Source organism: Capra hircus, chromosome 5 (genome assembly GCF_001704415.2).
Source record: "Capra hircus breed San Clemente chromosome 5, ASM170441v1, whole genome shotgun sequence".
Taxonomy (NCBI): domain Eukaryota; kingdom Metazoa; phylum Chordata; class Mammalia; order Artiodactyla; family Bovidae; genus Capra; species Capra hircus.
Genome location: NC_030812.1, coordinates 5,531,147 through 5,556,099, shown reverse-complemented (window position 1 = coordinate 5,556,099; position 24,953 = coordinate 5,531,147). Strand labels below are relative to the sequence as shown.

At 45.5% G+C, this 24,953-nt stretch overlaps 1 long non-coding RNA gene across 1 annotated transcript; it reads left to right on the top strand.

Annotated features, from left to right (window-relative positions):
- Positions 455-14,497, top strand: LOC102180999. The gene is made up of 3 exons (XR_309983.3): positions 455-525; positions 1,419-1,537; positions 14,134-14,497. It is a non-coding gene; the product is annotated as an uncharacterized LOC102180999 (long non-coding RNA).

The window sequence follows — 24,953 nt, the reverse complement described above, 5'->3', positions numbered from 1 at the left end:
GGGAAGATCTCCTGGAGAAGCAAATGGCTACCCACTCCAGTATTCTTGCCTGGAGAATTCCATGCATATAGGAACCTGGTGGGCTACAGTCCAGAGGGTTGCAAAGAGTTTGACATGACTGAAGTGACTTAACAAGGCCAAGGCATGAGCTAGTGAAAACAGGCATTGGTCCCTGGAGTCCCCTTCTGGGCCAGGCATTAGCTCTTTAGTAATTGGACCTGGGGGAGTAGGGCTGCAAGATGCTTTGTGGGACAGGTCTGGGACACCCAGGTTTGTTGGGAGTGGGGATGGAGCACACGTGGGCACTCAGGGAAGGAGTTATCTGTCAGCCTTTCCACTGGGTGATCGCCCAGGATGGAAGAACAGTGCTGAGGGGCTATGCTGGCGAGAACCTCATTCCATTCTTTGTTTATATCTGCCAAAGCAGTGATTCGTGATTTTTTTTTTTTCTTTAAGTCTGAGGTCTGGAATCCTTCTAAGAATCTAACAAAAGGATAAAACTGTCTTGCTGGAAAATACACATTGGTATGTACACACATGCATGAAACACATATGAACATTAAATTTTAATTCAAAGAATTTAATTATTCTAGAATTAACAGTCTGTCCTCCAACACAGTAACCCTCTTTTTGCCATTTTGCCTTTCTCCCAGCCCGTGCCTGGCTGGAGCAGCCTCGGGCCTATGTGGCTACCAGCTGAGGAAGGCAGGAGCAAAGGAGAAATGACAGGACCTCTGTTCTTCCCATCCCAAGTTTAATTATGAACAGTTATCCATAGAAATGTGTTTCTATCTGTTGATCACTTTCTAGATTATCATTAGGTCCATATTTCTAGAATCCTGTGAGTTAGCAGGCTATGAAATTGCATGGGGACAGAACCACTCACCTTGTTTCTCTGAGAAACGTGTTCAATCTGTTCCAAGCAAACAACTTCTGAATAAAGCTTTGGAACTTCTAAGTTGGGTACTTAGTAAGTTGGGGACAGACTGTGCTCCATTTGTGAAAGAGGAGAAAATATCCTATTAGACAACCATGTAATTGGGCTGCAAGCCCAAAGGCTTAAAAGGATGCACATAATGGGAAAATACTATTTTTAATTTAAAAAATTGAAATATGTACCTCATGACATTGACACTGTTTTTAAGCCCCTTGTGTCCTTCGCAGCCTAATGCATCGCTGCGGTGTTGGTGAGTGCAGAGAGGGCTGTACTTTTTCCAGCTGGTAAGAATTTTTATATAGACATAGATTTTTTTATAAAAAATCTTTCTGCAAGGCTGAATAACCAGCTATTTTAATGATCTTAGCCACCTAAAGTTTCAGCGCTTTGGATTCAATTTTGATGCGTAGTGTTCTATAGAAAGTACAAGCAAAAATGAATAATTCATGATTGATGTGGTACATTCATGATTTATTTACAGCCCAGAACTCGTGGTAACTCAGAGAACATCAAACACCCTACACCCTGGCCTGCCATTTAAAGCAGCATCTTTAGAGGAAGAAAAAAGACAAAGCACAGAAGATGTTAACTTTGTATAAGGTAATGAATTAAAAAATCTTAAATGTTTGCTGAGAAATAAGTTGAGCAATGAGGAAAGTAAAACATGGTTTCGAGAAAACTAGAAGTCTCCTGATCGACTACTGATGCCATGAGAGAAAGTTTGTAAGCCATTATTTGTCATGGCCTTCTCTCTAGGCTTTCTCCTAATTAAATTTTCATCATATCTTGTGATTTTTTTTTAGTCTGAGTATTCCTATTTCCTAATAAAATTTTAACTATGGAAAAAGCCTAAAATCTCTACGATGATTAAGAAAGGGACATAATTCTATCAGAGAGTACAATTCAGTTCAGTTCAGTTCAGTCCAGTTGCTCAGTCATGTCCGACTCTTTGCGACCCCATGAATCGCAGCACGCCAGGCCTCCCTGTCCATCACCAACTCCCGGAGTTCACTCAGACTCACGTCCATCGAGTCGGTGATGCCATCCAGCCATCTCATCCTCTGTCGTCCCCTTCTCCTCCTGCCCCCAATCCCTCCCAGCATCAGGGTCTTTTCCACTGAGTCAACTCTTCACATGAGGTGTCCAAAGTTCAGTCAGTTCAGTTCAGTCACTCAGTTGTGTCCGACTCTTTGCGACCCCATGCGACCCCCAATCCCTCCCAGCATCAAAGTCTTTTCCAATGAGTCAACTCTTCGCATGAGGTGGCCAAAGTACTGGAGTTTCAGCTTTAGCATCATTCCTTCCAATATATCCCTCCCCAAAAGGGGTGAGGGAGAGTCTGGCATGATCAGAAACTTGTGTGAAAATAGCACAGAATCCCAGTTGCAAGATAAAGAATAACTGAAATAATACCTTTTGGCTCGTCCAGACAGTCCCATTACGGAAGCGGATTGGGAAGAAAGTGGGCCAGGGGCTTCAGTAAGCACAGAGTAAGTTGCCCCAGTATCTAAAAGGAAATCGACAGATTGGCCTCCCACAATTATTTATAGCCGGGGTTCCTCAGGTGTAATTAGGACGGGAGCTTGTGTGGGGACCCCTGGGCACCTTCAGTCCTGATTGTCTTGAGAGTCTGACCCCGGAGACCTACGCCTCTGAGGGCAGTCTCTCTTCCAGAGTGGTCCTTTGCAGACCGGACATAGAGCCGGGGCGGCTTAGATGCCTGAGGTCAATCCCACTTGAGGTGCCCCTCCTTTCCACAGTAATAGCAAGCCTTTTCACCTGGGTCCCTCTGGGCATTTTTCTCTGGCTGTTTAAGAAATCTATCTTTTAAGATCACTTTTCCTTCTTCACTTTCGGGATCAATCTCAGTGAATCTGAGAAGGGCTTCTCTTATAGTCTACCTAGGAATTTACCAGGAGCTTCCTTCTCCTCCTGTTCTATGTCTGCCAATTTGCTATAGTTTAAAGGCTTAGAACGTGCCTGCCTGAGTCCTTCAAGAGTACATCTGACAAAATGACTCTGATCCCATCTTCCTTTAGCTGCGTTGTAGTCCCAGTCTGGTTCTGTAGTTGGGACCGCCTGATTCCCAGTGGGGAGGGCAGCTATCTCATCCTCCCTCTTCTCTACTGATTCATTACCAAGCCATTCATCTCCATAAGCAACTGCTTTTCCCAAAACTCGAGTCTTTGAGTCGGGAGTCAGCGTTTGTCCTAAGATATACATCACATCCTTCCAAGTAAGGTCATAAAGCAGAGTAACACCTTTAAAAGCTCTAATATATTTTTCTGGGTCCTCCAAATAGTCTCCCAGATCCTCCTTGATTTTTTGTATTTCTTGATACAAAAAAGGCTTATTAACTCTCATAGACTGATTATTTCTCCTGGTGGGTGTTTCATGAAGAGGCAACAGCTTGTGTGGCTGTTCCTCAGTCTCTCTGGCTGCTCTACGCATATGATCCCAGGGATAGACTGGAGAAACATGGTTTTCTTTTTCTCTTTGTCTCCTGTCCTCCATCTCATCTCTTACTTCGATGGTCTGAGTTTCCACTGAAACCAGAGTAGTCTGAGGTCGTACTGAGACAGGAGTTGTTTGGACCTCCATGTGCGCAGTTTGAATCTCAGTTTGGATTTCCACTGAGACAGAGGCAACCCTTCTAAGGGGGATTCTCTGGTTTTCAGCTTACTCAGCTTGGAGCCCTGGGTACGGGGGCCAAGTAGGAGGACAGGAGGGAGCTGAAGGTTTCACGCTCAAATCTATACCCTTAGGACATAAGTCTGGCATATTTCGCAGAGAGAAAAAGGGCAACACATATCTTCTACTCACTTCCCTTGTTCCTTATGGAACCGGTCTAATTGTATAACAGTATTATACTTAAGAGACCCTCCAACCGGCCACCGTTCGCTGTCCTCCAATGGATACCTTGGCAATGCAGTATCACATAGGAAGACCAGGTGTGTCTTCTTTAAGCCAAAGTTCCTAGTTTGCTATTTTGCTGACGGTTTGTTAAGCATTGCAGGTCCCCGTCTCCCTTTACCGTCACTGTCATCACCTCTCATCTACAGACTCAGCTGGGAGGCCGTTTCAGGCATAACTTCTTACAGGGTGGAATGCTATGTTAATCTGGAGTCACCCTCTCTCTCTCTTCAGTCGCTAAGTTGTGTCCGACTCTTGTGACCCCGTGGACTGTACTTTCCAGGCTCCTCTGTCCATCTGATTCTCCAGGCAAGAATATTGAGTGGCTTGCCATTTCCTTCTCTAAGGGATCTTCCCAACCCAGGGATCAAACCTGGGTCTCCTGCACTGCAGGCGGATTCTTTACCTACTGAGCCATGAGGGAAGCCCAGAGTCACCCTATTGGTGATCAAACAAAGAATTGTGAGGGTTGGTAGGTGGGACTAAGGATGACACAGTGTCTCCGTTTGGTAAAATTACATTTTCCTCTCTACAAAAAAGTAATTATATCAATTGGGAAAATGGCTAATAAAAATTATTTTTAAATTCTTCATGAGTTTTCATAAAATGCAACTCCATCTGCAGTAGACATCTCAAGGCTAAAGGATACTCTCCACTTGGCCCCAGGCCCAGGGGACAGTGTGTGTACCCTGAACCAGGGCAGGGATCAGATGGGAGGCCTACCTACCCAGGCCTGCGTGAACCCTGTCATCACATTTGAGGCGAATTTTCCGTGATGAACAAGCTTTTGAAGCTTAAGTGGTTTTGGTCATCAAGTTCTGCATTCTCTAGGAACCCCCCACCCTGTTACAGTGTCTTTATTAACAGTAAAACCTCAACTTTAAAAATTTGCTATTCCATGGGGCTTTGTGGGGGGAGGAATTCTCACCATATAATGCTGCCTTCCACTTTTTGTATAGATGGAAAAGATGGAAGTAATCACTAGTCCTGGGAGACGTACTTTGGCAAGTGATCCTTAGCATGGATTTTACCTCTTTTCCTTCTCTTCAAATTTAACTAATTCTTATGGGAGTTTGTCTTAGCTCCAGCTTCTATAAAAATTACAATAGACTGAGTGGCTTATAAACTACAGACATATGTTTCTCACAGTTCTAGAGACAGGGAAGTCCAAGAGAAAGGTTCAGTGTCTCATAAGGGCAGACCTCTTGCCTCACAGATGGTCATCTTCTGCTGTGTCCTCACGTGGGAAAAGAGAGGTCATCTTTCTCACAGCTCTTCTCAGAAAGGCACTAACTCCATTCATGAGGGCTCCACCCACATGACCTAATGTCTCCCAAAGGTCCCACCTCCAGATACTAATTAAAGATTATGGCCTCAACATATAAAGAGAGGTGGGAGGGGCTATGCATGCATTAAATCCATATCAGAGTTTATTCCTAAATAAAAAGAACATATGAGAAGTAAAAAACAGGTACTTTGAAGAGACAAAAGACACTTCTGTCTCCATGGGGAGAATGGCGGTCCTGGTCCCCAGCTTCAGTTGGACCGGCATACTACACACTGCACACGCACTCTCAAATCTGCTGTGCTGTTAGCTGTGGTTGTCCCAGGGACCCAATAACTTTAAAGCTTTGTGGGAGGAAAATTTGCCCATGTGGGCAACCAGAGTAGCATTTAGGGTGACATGTGAGGCAGGACTCCAACTTGGCTGTTTGCAAGCCTGTTGTTAGGGCACAGTATCCATATGGAGCAAGTGTGACGTCCATCACAGCAGGTACCAGGCTGAAGGCCTCTCAAGAGAATCATAAATGAAGACAAACTAGCTCCATTAAGTATGTTGTAAAATAAATTGTTCTTCTCCTACTTCCTCTCCCTTGGGCTCTTTTAGTTCATCTGTGTGATATTGCTAACATCTGTCTTACTTTCTCCTGTAGAACAGACAGTAAAGTCAACGGCTTTAGAAGAAAGTATAAACATCTTGCCAAACAAAGAGGAAAATTGTGCTCTTTGAAACGTGCAGACCCCAGTTAAATAGGAAAAGGGGAAGCAGACCCCAAGTAATAGAAGCAAGTGTTACAGAGTGGAAAGAATAGACTCTTTAGTGGGGAAATCTTGGACTCTGTATGGACACTGCCCCATAAATACCTCCGACAAGCCACACGTACCACTGAGCTAAATCCAACAAGTGACCTAGATTATGATGCTTCTAGGGAGAGTGAATCTGTGTACACACCATGAACAAACGACCTGTGAACAGAGTATGGCCTGTGGACACTGGTCCTGCGGACCAGCGTTGCTATGACTGCTGCTGCTGCTGCTGAGTCGCTTCAGTTGTGCCCGACTCTGTGCAGCCCCGTAGACGGCAGCCCATCAGGCTCCCCCGTCCCTGGGATTCTCCAGGCAAGAACACTGGAGTGGGGTGCCATTGCCTTCTCCGGTTGCTATGAGTAAGTCTATCTAAAACAGCTGTATCAACAGGGTTGGGTCTCTCTGAGGTCAGTTTCCACTGCAAGCATAGGAATGGGAGAGGTTCTGAGATGTCTGCTTTTGCTGAGATGGGACCCTCGTCTAAGCCTCTCTCTGGAGCACATTACCGGGATCAGGACCTGTCTCCTGTAACGACCCACAGTGACCAGTGGGCGGCTCACCTGAAACGGGATTGAGCCTAGAGCATGTCCGCCTCTGAGGTAAGCCAGAGTGTGGGCTGGAGAAAAACAGCTGAACAGGTCATTTAGCTGTTTTCAGATCCTCTAGTCTGCACAGTGAGTATGGTACGGTGAGTGTGGGGATTCAGCTCAAGCTGGAATTGACCAGACATGAGTTGCACACAGGGGCAAGTAGGCTTTCGCCAGCACACTAAGCCCCGCTGGCTCATAGTTGCTCTCCGAAATGGTGGGTTGAAGAGGATCCTAGGCTTGAACCTGAGCCCAGCAGGAAAGAAAACCGTGGCCAGCGGCGGTACCCACCGGACCAGGGATGGAAAATGTGCCGCGTGCCATATGCGCACCGCGTCTGACGGCCGTGCTCTAAGCCCAGAAAAGTAGGTTGGAATCTACTCATAGAAACCTTCGAAAATCAGACTGAAGGGTCTGGCCTTTATTTTGAGAAATTTTGCGTTTCCTTTGGTGAGGACAGCAGTTCTAAAAATGGGGAATATAAATGTCTTTAGCAGGATCCATCCCCTCCACCTGCCAGCAGGCCTTTGCAGCTGCCTGCCATCCAAAACATTCAGTCATGTCTTACACTCAGATCACCTGAAGGTATTTGAGTTTGCAGCCCTGTTGCATGAATTAGAGAATCATTGATGGATTGTGAGCTGGAAAATGACATGCTGCGAATATATTTTAGAAAGATGATTCTTGCAAAGATATAAAAGATGGAGGGAGGAAAAAAGTAGAAGCTGCAATGCCAACTAGGAAGCTCTTGGAACCCTTCACGTAAGTTACAAGACCTAACCTAGAACTATAGGAATGAAAAGAGTGACCCAAGAGATGGGCAGAAGTGATATCAGGGTGTAGACTGAGTGAGGGAGGTGGAAAGAAGAGAGACTTCAAGAAAACGTCAAAGTTTAAGGCTGAGGGCCTGGGTGGAGACTGGTGATCCTGTCAATAGATATAAGGAATTCAACTGGAGGAACAGCTTTAGTCTGGGATATAGGAAGGAAGATGAGCGGATGAAGGGCAGAACCCAGTTATTTTTTTGATAATGCCACTGTTACATGGACTCACTCACAACACAGCATTTTCCTGAGAAATCCTGTGAGTTAGACATGGCATCTTGTCCTTCTTTGCCGAGGCTAATGGAGGGAGACCAGTTTGGACAGCTGGCTGGGATTAGAGGTTTTGTTGGTGGCTCTGGAATACAGCCAGATTAGCTGAGCTGGAATCTGTGCCCTTGGCCGGAAGAGGGAAGGACTCACTGATAATCAGCTCCTGCCATTTCTGTTACAACATTTCATCAGGCTTCAGCTTCCTGTCCTCTCCTTGCCAGCTGGCTGGTCACTGTGCCTTCCTGCCTGGCACAGCTGCGGGTAGAGGTCACACTGAGCTTGTCTGATGCCTCATCTCTCTTGGTCAGGTGTGAAACTGATAGGGTGAGCGTGACAGGGAGTGGGAAGGGAGGGTTAGGTCAGCAGTGGGTGTGAGTCCAGGCTTGTCAGATGCCTGGCATGCACTCTAGCTGCCCACTGGGTCTCTGAGCCCTGCTTTGTGATGCCAGGTGTGGAGTTTGCTAATGGTACATCCCCTACCCAACATCGTGTTATCTTTCTTGATGCCAAGACACATTCTCACCTCTGAGTCCCAGTCCAGATACCAGTTAACTTAGCGGCTTGGTATGAGCTTTGCATTGTTTTTGTACAACTGTGCAGATTGACTGGGGCTCCAGTGACTGTCTCACAGGACCTTTCCCCATGGGTAGAGCCAGAATACCCAAGCTACTTCATCCGCATGCCTGGTCCCTTAGCAGGGACAGCTGGAGGCTGGACTCAGATGGGCTACCGATGGCTCTCTCCCTCTCACCATATAGTCCGAGGCCTCTCCGTTTTTCATATGGCCTTTGCACACAGTCTCTCCAGCAGGTAGCTGAACATCTTACATGGGGCCCGGGGATTTGCAGAGCACAAAAGCAGAAGTTTCCATGTCTTATTGTAAGCGCGGAGCTAGCACAGTGTCACTTCCGCTTTGTTGTGTTGGGTTAAACTGAGTTATACAGCTAGCCTACATTTAGAGTGGGAAGAGACTTCTTAAGGATGTGACTATCGGGAGGTGCGGTTCACTGGTGGAGGGGTGGGCAACTGATGGCTTCGCGTGTTTCCCAGAATAGAATCCTCTGAGGACTTCTGTGAACTGTGCTGCACGCCCTCTGACCTCAGCTCTACCCATCGTCCGCCCCCTCCACTACTCTCTAGCTGCACTGGCCCCCTGCGTGCCTTCAGCCTGGGAGGAGGTGGAGGAGGGAGGAGACATTCAGGGAGGTGGCTGGGGTGAGACCCCGAGTGAGTCTTGCCAGACATGTAGGAACCATTTCGGAAGGTGATTCATGGTGAAGAAATCCCAAGAAAGGGTAGAGCATTTAAGAGCACCAAGGATCTTGAAAGTTGACAGTTGGGTGGCTAGAACATCGAGGAGCTATTGGGATATTACAAGGAGATGGGGCTAAGAGAGATAAGGAAGGGCTGGATTATGACGGGAACTATGTGCCAAGCCAAGAAAGTTCAGTAGGGTTTCCTGGATACCGAAGAACTGTAAGCAGGATAAACTTGTCTGGCTTTGCATTTTAGAAAGAGCACTCTCTGGCAGTTTAGAAGATGCACTAGAACGGGTAGAGATTTTTTAAAAATAGAGGGCTCAATTTGGAAGTTATTACAAAGTGTCAGGCAAGACAGGGGTGGGAGGGCTTCCCCTAGAATATGTAAGTCTGTAGGCAGAATATTTGGAGGGGTCCTGTCTATGTGAAAATTTTGATTAAAAATGTATTACAGAGTTCACTGCCCATGAAAGAAGATTGACTGATGGTTTAGAAAACGGGTGAAGTTGAGATGCTCGTAATTGTTTTCTATCCACTCAGTGAACGAAAGATTCTCCATAGGATCCAGGGCCCATCTGTTCCTATTTGGATCAAGGAGCTCTCTTTTCATGCTCCTTCTTGTTACCTATGCTGTTCCTGGCTAATTTCTGTCTCCCACTGCAAGCAAAAGGTAGCAAGGCAGTTATTACTCAAATGTCATCGTTTTCTCAAGCTATTTGTATCAAAAGAAGATAGGGATTTTTGTTCCTGATTTCCCTAAATCAGTTCTTCCGTGCTGGGTGCGTCGTCACTCCTAACGGGCATCAGCCATCATGCTGCCTGTCATCCTGGCTTCCAGGGGTCCTCACCAATGTTGTTACTCTCAGAGATTGTTATCATTGATGAAGGCCACCAATGCAAGTCTTGTCCAGGGGATGCAGGAAAACGTGACTAATAATTCATTTTCCACTCATGTTAGATTTATTGTTCAGAATTTTATGCCTTAAATGTAAAATAGCTCATATTCCAACCATGACTTCTTTTGAACTCTTTAGGCCACAATCACTGCATTCCTAGAATGTCATCTTTTTTAACACTGAACGCACTCTGAACTTCCATGCCACCACTTGCAACAAGGATGGAAGAGGAGCCTGTGGGCCTCAAGGGAAGAGCACAGGTCCATTTACTCGAGGAATGGCTGTCCATCTTTGGGCAGGCTGTAGGATCTACCTGGGAGAGTGTAATGTCATCGTATCAGTCAGAGGAAAGAAAGGACACTGATCAGAAGACCTGTTACTCTGCACAGCAGTGATCTCAAAGGCTCCTGGAGGTAACAGGCCTGGTCAGTCCTGAGGACTCCCAGATATGCTGTACCTCTCCCACAAAAGGAGTCGGCAACTGCCCTTGGTGCTAGCAGCAAGAGTCAGAGGTGAAGGATTCCTGCAGCCACTGTCAACGCCCTCGGGTGCGCAAGAGCAGAGGTGGCTCCGCAGTTGGAGCACGGACACTCAAGCGCCTCTGGACAGGCCCAGAGACGCGGCTCAGATCCAGAGATGGGCAGTGGACGGTCAGTTGTCCAAAGCCCTGAGTTTTCTTATGTCTTCTGTGAGTGTGTTAGTGACCCCAATCAGAATGTCAGCACTGCTCTAGCAACCCAGTCTGAAGCTCTCTTGTGAAAGCACAACTAATAGTACAGTGGCCAGCTGGAACCATCTGGTTGTCAGTCTGCTCTCTGGGCACTGCGGCTTGGCCATGGGATGGCAGAAAAACCCCAGAGGGAAAGTGCCAGAGCACCCTGAGGGTAAGTGGTCAACCACTGATACCAGGATTTCAGAGCGCCCCGTGCGGAGGAGAGTCAGGGCCCGGGAACCACGCAGGCTCGGGGGTGCTTTGCCTGGAGGGCACTGCTGGACTCAGCCAGTCCCAGGCACTGGAGGGGACTGAGGAAGGTTTAAGGATGGCCCTCTAAAACGTGAGGCCCTCTTTGTAGCAAGATGCCCTGCTTGCCCTGTCAAAGGGTGCTCCTCACAGTTTAAGGGGCACTGGATTGAATTGTTGGGGGTTCATTTGAGACACTCTTAAAAGATGCTAAGGGAAATGACCCATAATAATGACTTCTGAGCTCTTCTTCCCCCTCCACTTCTCCTGAACATATGTGTGTGTGTGTGTGTGTGTGTGTGTGTGTTTTCAAACACTCTTAAATACTTAACAGCATGTAAACAGGTACAAGCCCAGATCATGGTGATTAAAGTGAGTCATGGGGGCTCAAGATCAGGGGTACTGAGCTCGGGACTGATGGCTGAGCTCGGTACGCCTCCCTCTGAGACCCCTCTGTCTCTGTGGAGCCCCAGGAAAGCCAGAAGGCCCCATGGAGCACAGTCTGAAAGCCACACACACAAATTCTGCACGCAGGCTGGTGGCGGATACTAAGTCTGAACGTTGCACAGGCCGTTGTCAGTATTGCAGCCATCCACTAATATTTCCCACATGTTTTCTAATCAGCTTTGGAAGTTTGTCAAACTTCAGCCACTTCCTTTATGTTTCTTTTTTTCCTTAGGAATCCAATTCAAATCTTTACTCAGTCTTATCATTCTCCCCTGCTTCCCACTGCCCTACATAAGTCTGTAAGAAACTTTTAGGTAAGCAAGTTATTGTTATTTATAAACAGTTTATAATAATTCCCCCCAAAAAGAGATATCAAAAGAGTAAAACAAACAAATAATAAATCCTTATAACCAAACGAATTGTAGTGAAACATGTCAGGGAGTATCTACCCCTGTGCTTGGTTCTGCATTAAGGACAGGGTCCCTGCAATGTCATTTAAGGCTCACTTGGAAATTATTTATTTTTGCTGGAAAGCCAGGCAATTGTTTTTCCTCCAAAATCGCTTTACCAAATGGCTCTAGGAGGGTTTCACTGTTTTCTGGAGAAGAACAATAAAGTTATTGTGCTTTAAACTGGAATGATAGACAGCAAAGGAGGCCAACCTCAGCACCCTCCTGCCACAGATAAAAGGGTTGCTTTGAAATTCTTGTTGAGCAGCTGACAGTATTTTCATTATTTCTGGAAGGCTAACACTGGAAACCTTTTAACCGAGCAGGACATGGTGTCCCCTTCCTCTGGGTAGCCAGTGTAAGTTAGCTGAAACAGCACGCATTCTGCCTGTCCCAAAGCTTCCAGAGGCTAAAGGCCGATAGCCTACAAAAGTGACGTCACTAAAGATGTAGAAACGAAACTCAGACAGGTCATAAGGAATATCCCATCAGAGTTGACCCCTGAAGAAAATGTGGTACAACCCAAAAGAATCTCCATTTCAGTGGCCTGCCAGTGGAGACCTGGATAGAAATTGGGCTGTAGGTTGCAGAGAGGAGGAGCCAGAACAGGGGCGGTCTCCCACCCGTGGAAGGAGTAAGTTAATGACAGAGGGGCTGCGTTTGATCATTTTCCTCTTCGCAAAGTGAACCCTAAAGTTTTAGCCCCATGTCTCCCTGATCCTTAAAAACGCGCCACTCTAGGAGGCGCGACTAAGCACACACCCCCTGGAAGATTGCTCAGACATGCTCCTGTTGTCCCCCTTGCCGCTCAGCATCAGTAGTGCCACCTTCAAGGTATCTCCAAGTGGGGAGAGAGACAGTATCAACCCACGCACTCGAGCGTCCATCAGGGCACAGCTCAGTGTCACGTCCTCGGAAGCCTCCTTGTTCCTTTCATTGGAATTAACCTCTGCTGTCACCACGAGCTGAAAACCTTTGCTTCACACGTCATGCCTCGCACTGCACTGCGTTGTGTGTTTTAATGAGGAAGTTCCCTGGAGACATGAATCCTGTCTTATTTACACTCAATTCTCTGAAGGCATCCACACCACGTTTGACTTTTCTGGATTTTTCATATTCTTGGATGTTAACTGAGAATTTCACATGCTGCTGTGCTGTGCTGTGCTAAGTCAGTTCAATCGTGTCTGACTCTTTGTGACCCTATGGACCATAGCCCGCCAGGCTCCTCTGTTGATGGGGTTCTCCAGGCAAGAATACTGGAGTGGGTTGCTATGCCCTCCTCCAAGGGATCTTCCTGACCCAGGGATCAAACTGAGTCTCTTACATATCCTGCGTTGGTGGGCAGGTTCTTTACCACTAGCACCACCTGGGAAGCCCATGCTAGGTAGATTTAAAAACAAATAAACATCTGTTTATTGGCCATTGTGATGAGACCTTTTGTGAAGTCCCTGCCTATGTCTTTTCCTCACTTTTCTACTGAGTTCCCTAGCTTTTTCATATTTATTTGTAGGGTTATGTATTCTGGATGAGAATCCTTTGTCAGTTGTTGAATATTGCAAATAACTTCTTTCACTTTGTGGCTTCTCTTCTCATTCCCTCAGTAGTGTCTTTGGTGAAAAGAAATTCCTAATTTCATATAGTCCATTTCATCATACAGCTAGTGTATCTTAAGAAATCTTTGCCTAGTCCGAAATCGTGAGGGTAGTCTCCTAAATTTTCTTCTAGAAGCACTATTTTCCTTTTCATGTTTAGATAATCATGGATCGAATTTTTCTAGAGAGGTGTATAAATATCCACAGCTCTCAAGGTCACCATCACAGCCTAGTTCTTACAAATGCATCAGGGCTTACTTTGCAAGCACTCAAAGAGGGCCTTTTAAAGAGAACGCTAGCTGAGTTGATAAAATTTTCTACACTTGACTTACTTCACTAGGGCCCTTTGAACACGGAGCCAGACTAAGAGAGGCAGAAAAGATGGTATGTCAAAAAAAAAAAGTCTTCAATGTTAAACAGTGTCAGATTTAAATCCCAGCACAACTTCTTAGTTGTTCGTAATGTTGGGCAAGTTACTTAATTGCTTTCAGGCTTGGTTTCCTGATCTGGAAGGTGGGGATAATCATAGCATAGATACTGGAATGTTTGCTATGTGCCAGACTATACCAAGTGCTTCAGCTTCATCATCTCATGTGAGCCTCAAAACAACTCTGCTGGTTATGTACAATTAATGTCACATTACGTCCTCTTTATGGTAAAAAGAGCCACAGAGCAAGTCAGTGGTGGATCCAGGACTTAAATCTGGGCGGACTGACCCCAGAGGTCACAGACATGAGTACTGTGCGCACTTCAGCACTAACGATCAACAGCCCTGTCGCGGCAGTAAAACGAAATAAGCCACGTAAAGTGCTTAGCTCGGTGCCTAGACCCTGTGAAGTGCATGGTGAATGTTGGGGTTTGTGAACACAGTGATAATCGGAGAACTAATTTGTATTATCCTCATTCCCAGGCACTTTGAAAGTCAGAGCTAGAATCCTCATCTGCTTCGGGAAATGACGTGAAGAAGTCTTTGGAGCTACAAGTGAAAACGCAGTGACCGTCATGTGCCGGTATGATGGGCACTGAAAGCGCCGATTGCGCAACCAGCAGCGTAGTCTGACTGACTTGCTTCGTCTCCCTGCAGCCTGTCCTTCCTTCCCGTATTCTCCCACTCGGCAAGTATCTGCTGAGTGTTTCGTCTGTTACAGGCCCGTTCTAAGGGCCAGAAACACACAGTGAGCCCAACAGTAGGTTCTCTGCCCCGTGAGCTTGCATTCTGATTGGGAGTGATAGACAATAAATACGGAACTGTGGGCGGAGAAGGCAACGGCACCCCACTCCAGGACTCTTGCCTGGAAAAGCCCATGGGCGGAGGAGCCTGGTGGGCTGCAGTCCATGGGGTCGTGAAGTCGGTCCTGACTGAGCGACTTCACTTTCACTTTTCACTCTCATACACTGGAGAAGGAAATGGCAACCCACTCCGGTGTTCTTGCCTGGAGAATCCCAGGGACAGAGAGCCTGGTGGGCTGCCACCTCTGGGGTCGCACAGAGTTGGACACGACTTAGCAGCAGCAGCAGCAGCAGGGAACTGTGGGTGGCACTGCTGGTAAAGAACCCGCCTGCCGTGCAGGAGACATGAGATGCGGGGTCAGTCTCTGGGTCAGGAAGACGCCCTTGAGGAGGAAATGGCGACCCTCTCCAGTGCTCTTGCCTGGGACAGAGAAGCCTGGCGGGCTACAGTCCCTAAGGGCCTCTCATAGAGTCAGACCTGACTGAAGCAACTTAGCGTGCATACACACCTGTCATATTTAGGAAGTATTCTGAAGGTACATACTGCATATTAAAATAATAGTGAAGAGGCTAGAGGCAAAGGGATTTATGAAGAGTGGGTCCAGGGAAGGCTGCTTTGTTGAAGTAACATTCGAATAGACACCATAAAAGTGAGGAGAGCCGTGAAGCTGCTTGGGGATACAAAGGTGCAAGTGGAGGGAAATAGTTTCAGAAGCCCTGATGTGGAGTGTATTGGAAATATGCAAGGAACAGCAAGGAGACCAGTGTGGCTGGAGCAGAGTGAGCGTGGAGTAAATGAGACCAGAGAAATGTGTTGGGCAAACCGTGGCAGGCCTTAGGACCTTGGTGAAGAGGCAGTTTTATGTAATAGTTAAGAAGGTAGTTTCTGTCAGCAAATTCTCCAAGTCCATAATAAATGCTGGCTTTACTGTTTATGTGACCGTAAGCATATCTCTTTATGTATCATTTGCATAGTTTCCTTATCTGTAAAATGGGTCTTGGTGGTGCTTTACTTGCTAAGTCGTGTCCAACTCTTGTGACCCCATGGACTGTAGCCGCCAGGCTCCTCTGTCCATGGGATTCTCCAGGCAAGAATACTGGAGTGGGTTGCCATTTCCTTCTCCAGGGGATCTTCCCAACCCAGGGATTGAACCCGGGTCCCCTGCATTCCAGGCAGATCCTTCACTGACTGAGCTATGAAGGAAAAGCCCAAAATGGGTTTAATAATATAGAATTAAGCTTGAGCAAATTCTGGCAAGCTTGGCATCTAGGTAGAGAGCTGAAATTAAAGCATTTCTTTTTTGAACTTGTAATTTGTGAATGGTATTAAGCCTTCGCTTTCTTAAATACCAAAAATAAATTTTGTATTAACTGTATAAAGGGTGGTGTTTCAGACTGTTAACATGAGGTAATGTATATGAAGTAATATATACATTACTCAAGTAATGTATACGAAGATGAATCTAGGCCGTAAGGCTATAACCTATAAAAGATAGCCTTTTGTCAGTGTTCCAAAATGCAGTATAATTAGATTTCCAGTCTAGATTCTTGTGAAAACAACAAAAGCAGCCAAGTACATCGTCAAGATTTTAATTTAGCAAGTGGGATGAGCATAAATATTTTGTAGGGTTGTTCTTCCTTACTAAAGGGTGACCTCTATTACAGCGTATGTGTTGAGATCTGATGTATAATTGGCAGTGCTAATGTCGCTAATGTCTCTGATTCATTTCCCAAAGAGAAGAGAGAAACATAGGTGGAGAGGAAGCTGGGATTTATTTGGATTCTTTGCTTCCAAATGCAACACCCCCTCCAATTACATCTCTTACTACCTCAATTAACCATTAGCCCAAGGTTATTTTTTTTCCCTCCAGGGTGGTGAGTAAGCAAAATGCTTGAGCAGCAACCTCTATGCTAATTTTGCAGTGGAGGCTGACTGAGATTGTGAGAAGCCCTGCTCTATTTGCATTCATTCAGCTGTCCCTTTGTAAAACAGTGACCCACCCTGCTGTAATTGTAAAATCCACTGTGCTGACCAGGAGAATCCCAGAGTTCCAGCTCACTGCTACCTCTGCTCTTCCCTCAAGAACAGGATCAAGGGAAAGAAGAGTCACTGAGACATGTTTCTGGAAAGTGTAGTCTTGTTGAAAGTGTTTAAAGTAGCCTGTTTGGGGGAAAATGTTCCGTTGACACTGATTCTTTGGGTATTTTTCATCCCATAAGTCCAGGTAAGATGGATCTAGAAGTTACATTTATGGGATAATGGGTCAAAGACTAGAGATCAGAGATGTTGTTGACCAGGAGATATATTCACAGCTCCTCTCACTCCCCTCACATTTCCTCATTTCACGCCCAAGAAGGAGTCTGTCTGTGCCATGGGCTCTGGATGACTTTGCCTTGATAGGGTCAGAGCTTAAGACAAAAGGCCTAAGAGCTCAGACTGTCATTAACTGAGTTGTTTGGGGTCCGCTCCGGGTCACAAAGCACTGTGCACCTGACTTGGGCTACAGCCCAACTAAACATCACATGTTCAGTGGCCAGCATCATTTTCTGTGCATGCATTTCCCTCTAGAGCAGAATCCAGGTGTGCAGAGTGGCTTGGCCATCAACCACTCCATCTTCCTGTACTCCCAACAGGTGGTATAGCTTCGATGAATCAAAGAAGCATATGCCTTAGGGACCACCAGTCGCGGAGTAGACACCCACAGAACAACGGAAGTTTGGTAGGACTTGATATCAGAATAAAAAGTGAAGCCTGTGGGGCGCCAACTTGGCCAGGACTTAAAATGCTGGACCAGCAAAGAGCTGTGTATCCAAGGTCAGCTCGGCAGTCAGCGCTGCCTGCTGGGTCTGGAGGCTCTGCCTTCCACTGCTCTGGAAGCTCAACCCAGGACCCCAGCCAGGGATGGGGAGCTCACCGTCTCCTCAGCATCCCACGTGTAATAAAAGTGGGTGGCAAGAGGAGTTCTCTTTCCAGAGAACATTCTCTTGTTGCTTAGTCAAATAAGGACCAGTATGTTTCAAAACATGTGGCATTTGGGCAGGGGGCAGGTACCGCTCCACAGCCCTTCCTCGGCAATCACAATATCCTAAAAGCTCTGAAGGCTCAATCCTTATTGGTAAGTGCAGGGAGGAAAAAACTCATTTGGTGGAAAAGACAGTCCTGATCACTAAGTGCCTCAGCGCTCCCGCTCATCACTATCATATCTGCCGTGTGCACTTTTGTTCCTTTGAAATTTGGGTTTAATTTCACTCTTCAAAAAGAGTAGAAGCTGTCCCTGTAGGCAACAGAGAAGAGAAGAAAAAGAAGTACCTGCTGTAATCAATAATGTAGTAGGAAAAATTATTGCAGAAAACAGAAAGGGGTGTCTGTCTTAATGAAAAATAGAATATCAGAATCAAAACAAAGCATGACTGGAAACTGAATGGCCAGCTGCGGAAGACTTTCTGTGCAGTGATGATCAAGAACTAATTGCAAAGGGCGAACAATGTAGACCTCGGCCGTGTGTTTATCAGATGAATTTGACAGGGCAGGAGTGAGCGTATGCTTCCAGTTGGCCATAAAGCAAGCCGCTAACATATACTACAAAAACTGAGCACTGAAATCAGTGTGAATATTCAGAAGGCTGTAGTATCAGTCAAGGTTCTCCAAAGAAATGCAAACAATAAAGTATTATTTTGTATGTTTTAAAATATATGTAAAAGAGATCTATTTTGAGGGCTTGGCTCACATGATCATGGGGGCTGGCAATTCCAAAATCTCAGATTTTGCACTGAGGCCTTCAACTGCATGGATAAGACCCACTGACATTATTGAGGGTAATCTTTACTTAAAGTCAACTAGTTGTAGGTGTTAACCACATGTCACATAATACCTTCACAACAACATCTAGACTGGTATTTGACCAAATAACTAGTCACCAGAGTTAAGCCAAGTTGACACATAAAATTCAACCACCATAGCTGCCTGCAGAATTTAAGAACATCATAATGTAAATACATAAGAAATTGGTAATGACAGCACTCCTACTAATGTTGAAGAAACTAAAATCTCAGTAAACTTCCTAAAATAATGTCTGATGTGTACCTTAACCTTGAACATATTTATAATTCAGATAATAAAGCTTCATGTTCATTTTTTAAAGCTTTATGTTTATAAAGCTATAAAAGAAACATTACTAACAGTGGCTGGAGAGAGAACACCTGCAGGGTTTGACAACACTGAGCACTGGGCTGCTCTCGCGAGCTCTTCAAAGTGCCACGTGCCAGTTCCCTCATCTCTCTCATTTCTGGATCTGTTTCTGTCGATTAACTTCTTCTTAGCTGTGAATTACGTTTCCTTGTTTCTTCAAATGTCTAGTAACTTTTAGTGACTCTTGGAATATAAAATTGCATACTTGATTTTGTTGGATTTATTCTTTTTCGGGGGAAGGGGATAAAGTAGAAAAGAATAGCTTTGTTAGGCAAAGGGGGCCACAGCAGGCTAACACGTTCAAAACCATGTGTCCCTTGTTGAACTTAACTCTTAAAAGAGTGTTGGATTTTGTTGCTGTTGGCTTGGTCCTTTCAAGGCTTTGTTAGGTAATTAGAATAGGAAAAAGGATTCCAAAGTGGCGGTGACTAAAAGACAAAGAAGGGAAGAGAAGGGAAAACGGAGCAAAAGAAGGTCCGAGGACCGGAGTGAGGACCTCAGGTAGAACACAGCCCTCCTGGCTAGCCCAGTTTCCACAGGGCAGCTCAGAGGGAGGGAAAAACGTGAAAAGAGGAGCCAAAACTGAGCCAGGGGCTTCTCTTCTCTTCGTGTCTTTTGGGTCAGTGCGCCCTCACGCCTCGAGGAGGTGTTTCCCTTTGCTTGCCAATAAAATTCAGCTATAAACATTGGTCCGTCTGTTGTTTCGAATTTTTGCTGTGACAAGACAGAACCAAGGAAATCACACACTCCCTCAACAGCTTGAATGTTTCTTAAGGTGGGTTTAAGAGTCACCTTTACTTCAGGGCTAGTTTAATCTTCTTGCTAATGTGTGCTCCTTTTGGGGTGTCTGCCCAATTCCCTGGATGTTCAGTAAGGACTCTTCACTCAGAATGATCAGAACCTGAAAGCTTCTCAGCTCTGTGTGCACTCTGGGAATTATCTAGCTTACAGCTCCCTGGTCTTTCAATATATGAATTTTAGGAGGACACACCGGAGAAGGCGATGGCACCCCATTTCAGTACTCTTGCCTGGAAAATCCCATGGACGGAGGAGCCTGGTGGGCTGCAGTCCATGGGGTCGCTAAGAGTCGGACACGACTGAGCAACTTCACTTTCGCTTTTCACTTTCATTCATTGAAGGAAATGGCACCCCACTCCAGTGTTCTTGCCCGGAGAATCCCAGGGACAGGGAGCCTGGTGGGCTGCTGTCTATGGGGTCGCACAGAGTCGGACACGACTGAAGCGACTTAGCAGCAGCAGCAGGAGGACACACTCAGCCCCGTACTATCTGCAGACGCCTCTGAAGTATTATGTGAAGTGTAGTATATGAATGGAAAACCTTTCTGAAAATATTTAAAATTCTGAATTATGAAATACCCAGCCACATAGGGTTCTGACAAGAGATTGCTAACCTATACGAAGATATCCCATAACTTCTTTCAATACAAGAGATGGGATTCTAGAACTACTAACCCAGAAAATAATAAAATTTTACAAAAGAAAAAGGATATTTCAGGGTTTGTTTCTCTCGCTGAGCTGCCTTCTTTCTGAAAAGGGTCAGGATTGCTATAAGTGGGGTCTAGAAATCTCAGCTGTGCTTGCCTTTCAGCCTCAGGATGCCCTCACTTCCCTGTAAAGTCTTGGAAACCTTCAGTGTCTCCGCTTGCTGTCAGGAACACGGCTGGGCTCGCGGAGCCTGCAACAGGCACACGCTCTTCTGCGTGCAGCCCTCCTCTCTGCTGCAGCTCTGCCTCTTGCTGGCAGAGTGTCCTTGGGTGAACCTGCCTCCAGAATGACAGTGATAGCAGTGCTTACCTCAAAGGCCGACGTGAAGATCTGATGAAAGTGCTTAGCGTAGCGCCTGCGATGGAGAGCAGTCTCAACGGACGGCTAGCTATTGTTCCCACTGCTTTTGTTATTCCTATTAAAGGTGGAAAAGAGGAGAAATTACTTTGATGGTTTCCACTGAGGTGAAGATGACTCTTAAACAGCCCAATTTGGTTTCTGAAATGGAAAGCAAAGAAGTACTTGAAAATCTCTAGTGCCTGGTAGGGGAGAAGGACATCAAGAGCCGCTCACTAGCAATAGATCAAGTGCTGAAACCAGAGCTTCTCGGCATTGTTACAGTTGACATTTGGGGTCAGAAAATTCGTAGGGAGCTATCTCTGCCTTGTAGGATGTTTAGCCCCGTCTCTGGCCTCTGCTCACTAGATGCCAGTAGTGTTCACCCCTTCCCCGCCTCCAGCTGTGACAATCCAAAATGTCTCCACACACTGTCAGACATTTTCTGGGGGTCAAAATCCACCCCAGTTGAGAATGACCACTCTAGAGGAAATCAGCGAAGTGTCCTGAGATAGCCTCTCTTTTTGTTCTTCTCCCTTTAATTAAAGGGCTTTATGTTGTGGGGAGATGTGCACAGAGCTAGTCACAGGCAACTCTGAGCTCAGGGTGAGTGAGAGCAAACGCTGGACCTTCCTCTGGCCCACCAGCTTCCTTCTGGGCCTCAAGCAACAGCCCCAGCGGAATGAGCGGGGTGGGAGATCTTTGCCGGCTGTACTTCTCTCCCTGCATTAAAGAGGCCCTGAAATGTAGACTGACTCATCCTCATCCACTTTCACCACAGCTAGAATTCCCCAAATTGGACCACTGAAAGCATCATCTTGTCCTCAGGAATATTGCCAGGAGGAGTTCTTAGGCGTGAATGCGCGTATGCTTCTGCACACGCCTAGAGCTGCTGTTGCAGCAGGACTAGGGACCTCGGGGGCCTCCACAGTGAGAGGAGATATTGCCAGTGTTGCTAATAGTTTGCCTCAGGTTGTTGAGGTTGGTCTAAGCAAGTCTGTCCTTGCAGGATAAACCCCAGCGGCTAGTCCACTCAGAGAAAAATAACTGATCATCAATTTCTCTCTAGATGCAAGGGGCTTAATGTGTAGCAAAAAGCAAGAAGACAAATAAAATCATCTCTTCACCTCTGATGTGCAGAAAATGAAATATGTTTCCTTAGAATGTGTTTGGATGATTCAGTTTCCGCAGGATGGTGTAACTGTGGAAATTTTTTTCAGTTTTCCAACATGAAATGAAAAGGGCCTTCCTGAAATTGTAATCCTAAGGAACTCTATAGGGATACCCTCCCTAAATGAGCATGGCAACGTATATTTGGAGTAAGGGATCTGTGATGTGTTCAGAAGTGAGGGATATCAGAAGATTTCTTGGCCAAGAGCCTCCAGTCATCCCACTCTTGTCTGAAACTATAAAAATATTGAGAGGAATGAAGTTACAGCTTACAGCCTGTCCACAGCCCTTTGAAAAATTCAAACATCCCTGGGAAAAGTAACCGTTAAGATAACATCAGTCATTCACACTTTAGTGTGAGTTGGGTTATTATCTGGTGCAAAAATGAAGAACTAGCATAGACTTCGAAGGACGTATCTGAGGGAGATCGGGAAGGAAGGATTGTTTGGGAGATAGCACATCATCTAGAAAAAAAGAGTCTAAAGCAAAAATCAAGCACTAAAAATATCTTTTTTCTTTAGTGCCTTATATTGTTGCTGTTTTAAACTCTAAAAGTAACACATGCTAAATCAAATAATACAGAGCCATATAAAATAAAAATGTATAATCTGTTCCTCCCCCACCCATCTGGTTCCAGTTCAGTCGCTCAGTCGTGTCCGACTCTTTGCGACCCCATGAATTGCAGCACGCCAGGCTTCCCTGTCCATCACCAACTCCCAGAGTTCACTCAGACTCACGTTCATCGAATCCGTGATGCCATCCAGCCATCTCATCCTCTGCCGACCCCTTCTCCTCCTGCCCCCAATCCCTCCCAGCATCAGAGTCTTTTCCAATGAGTCAACTCTTCGCATGAGGTGCCAAAGTACTGAAGTTTCATCTATAGCATCATTCCTTCCAAAGAAATCCCAGGGCTGATCTCCTTCAGAATGGACTGGTTGGATCTCCTTGCAGTCCAAGGGACTCTCCAGAGTCTTCTCCAACACCACAGTTCAAAAGCATCAATTCTTCAGCACTCAGCTTTCTTCACAGTCCAACTCTCACATCCATACATGACCACTGGAAAAACCATAGCCTTGACTAGACGGACCTTAGTCGGCAAAGAAATATCTCTGCTTTTGAATATGCTATCTAGGTTGGTCATAACTTTTCTTCCAAGGAGTAAGCGTCTTTTAATTTCATGGCTGCAGTCACCATCTGCAGTGATTTTGGAGCCCCAAAAAAATAAAGTCCCACACTGTTTCTTCTGTTTCCTCATCTATTTCCTATGAAGTGATGGGATCAGATGCCATGATCTTCGTTTTCTGAATGTTGAACTTTAAGCCAACTTTTTCACTCTCCTCTTTCACTTTCATCAAGAGGCTTTTTAGTTCCACTTCACTTTCTGCCATAAGGGTGGTGTCATCTGCATATCTGAGGTTATTGATATTTCTCCCGGCAATCTTGATTCCAGCTTGTGTTTCTTCCGGTCCAGCGTTTCTCATGATGTACTCTGCATAGAAGTTAAATAAGCAGGGTGACAATATACAGCCTTGACATACTCCTTTTCCTATTTGGAACCAGTCTGTTGTTCCATGTCCAGTTCTAACTGTTGCTTCCTGACCTGCATACAGATTTCTCAAGAGGCAGGTTAAGTGATCTGGTATTCCCATCCCTTTCAGAATTTCCCACAGTTTATTGTGATCCACACAGTCAAAGGCTTTGGCATAGTCAATAAAGCAGAAATAGATGTTTTTCTGGAACTCTCTTGCTTTTTCCATGATCCAGCAGATGTTGGCAATTTGATCTCTGGTTCCTCTGCCTTTTCGAAAACCAGCTTGAACATCAGGGAGTTCATGGTTCACGTATTGCTGAAGCCTGGCTTGGAGAATTTTGAGCATTACTTTACTAGCATGTGAGATGAGTGCAATTGTGTGGTAGTTTGAGCATTCTTTTGCATAGCCTTTCTTTGGAATTGGAATGAAAACTGACTTTTTCCAGTCCTGTGGCCACTGCTGAGTTTTCCCAACTTGCTGGCATATTGAGTGCAGCACTTTCACAGCATCATCTTTCAGGATTTGAAACAGCTCAACTGGAATTCCATCACCTCCACTAGCTTTGTTTGTAGTGATGCTTTCTAAGGCCCACTTGACTTCACATTCCAAGATGTCTGGCTCTAGATTAGTGATCACATCATCATGATTATCTGGGTCATGAAGATCTTTTTTGGACAGTTCTTCTGTGTATTCTTGCCACCTCTTAATATCTTCTGCTTCTGTTAGGTCCAGACCATTTCTGTCCTTTATCGAGCCCATCTTTGCATGAAATGTTCCCTTGGTATCTCTAATTTTCTTGAAGAGATCTCTAGTCTTCCCCATTCTGTTGTTTTCCTCTATTTCTTTGCATTGACCGCTGAAGAAGGCTTTCTTTATCTCTTCTTGCTATTTTTTGGAACTCTGCATTCACATGCTTATATCTTTGCTTTTCTCCTTTGCTTTTTGCCTCTCTTCTTTTCACAGCTATTTGTAAGGCCTCCCCAGACAGCCATTTTGCTTTTTTGCATTTTTTTTCCCATGGGGATGTTCTTGATCCCTGTCTCCTGTACAATGTCACGAACCTCATTCCATAGTTCATCAGGTACTCTGTCTATCAGATATAAACCCTTAAATCTGTTTCTCACTTCCACTGTATAATCATAAGGGATTTGATTTAGGTCATACCTGAATGGTCTAGCAGTTTTCCCTAGTTTCTTCAATTTAAGTCTGAATTTGACAATAAGGAGTTCATGATCTGAGCCACAGTCAGCTCCTGGTCTTGTTTTTGCTGACTGTATAGAGCTTCTCCATCTTTGGCTGCAAAGAATATAATCAATCTGATTTTGGTGTTGACCATCTGGTGGTGTCATGTGTTGAGTCTTCTCTTGTGTTGTTGGAAGAGGGTGTTTGCTATGACCAGTGCATTTTCTTGGCAAAACTCTATTAGTCTTTGCCCTCCTTCATTCCGCCTTCCAAGGCCAAATTTGCCTGTTACTCCAGGTGTTTCTTGACTTCCTACTTTTGCATTCCAGTCCCCTATAATGAAAGGACATCTTTTTTGGGTGTTACTTCTAAAAGATCTTGTAGGTCTTCATAAAACCGTTCAACTTCAATTTCTTCAGCGTTCCTGGTTGGGGCATAGACTTGGATAACTGTGATATTGAATGGTTTGCGTGGAGACGAACAAAGATCATTCTGTCGTTTTTGAGATTGCATCCAAGTACTGCATTTCGGACTCTTTTGTTGACCATGATGGCTACTCCATTTCTTTTGAGGGATTCCTGCCCGC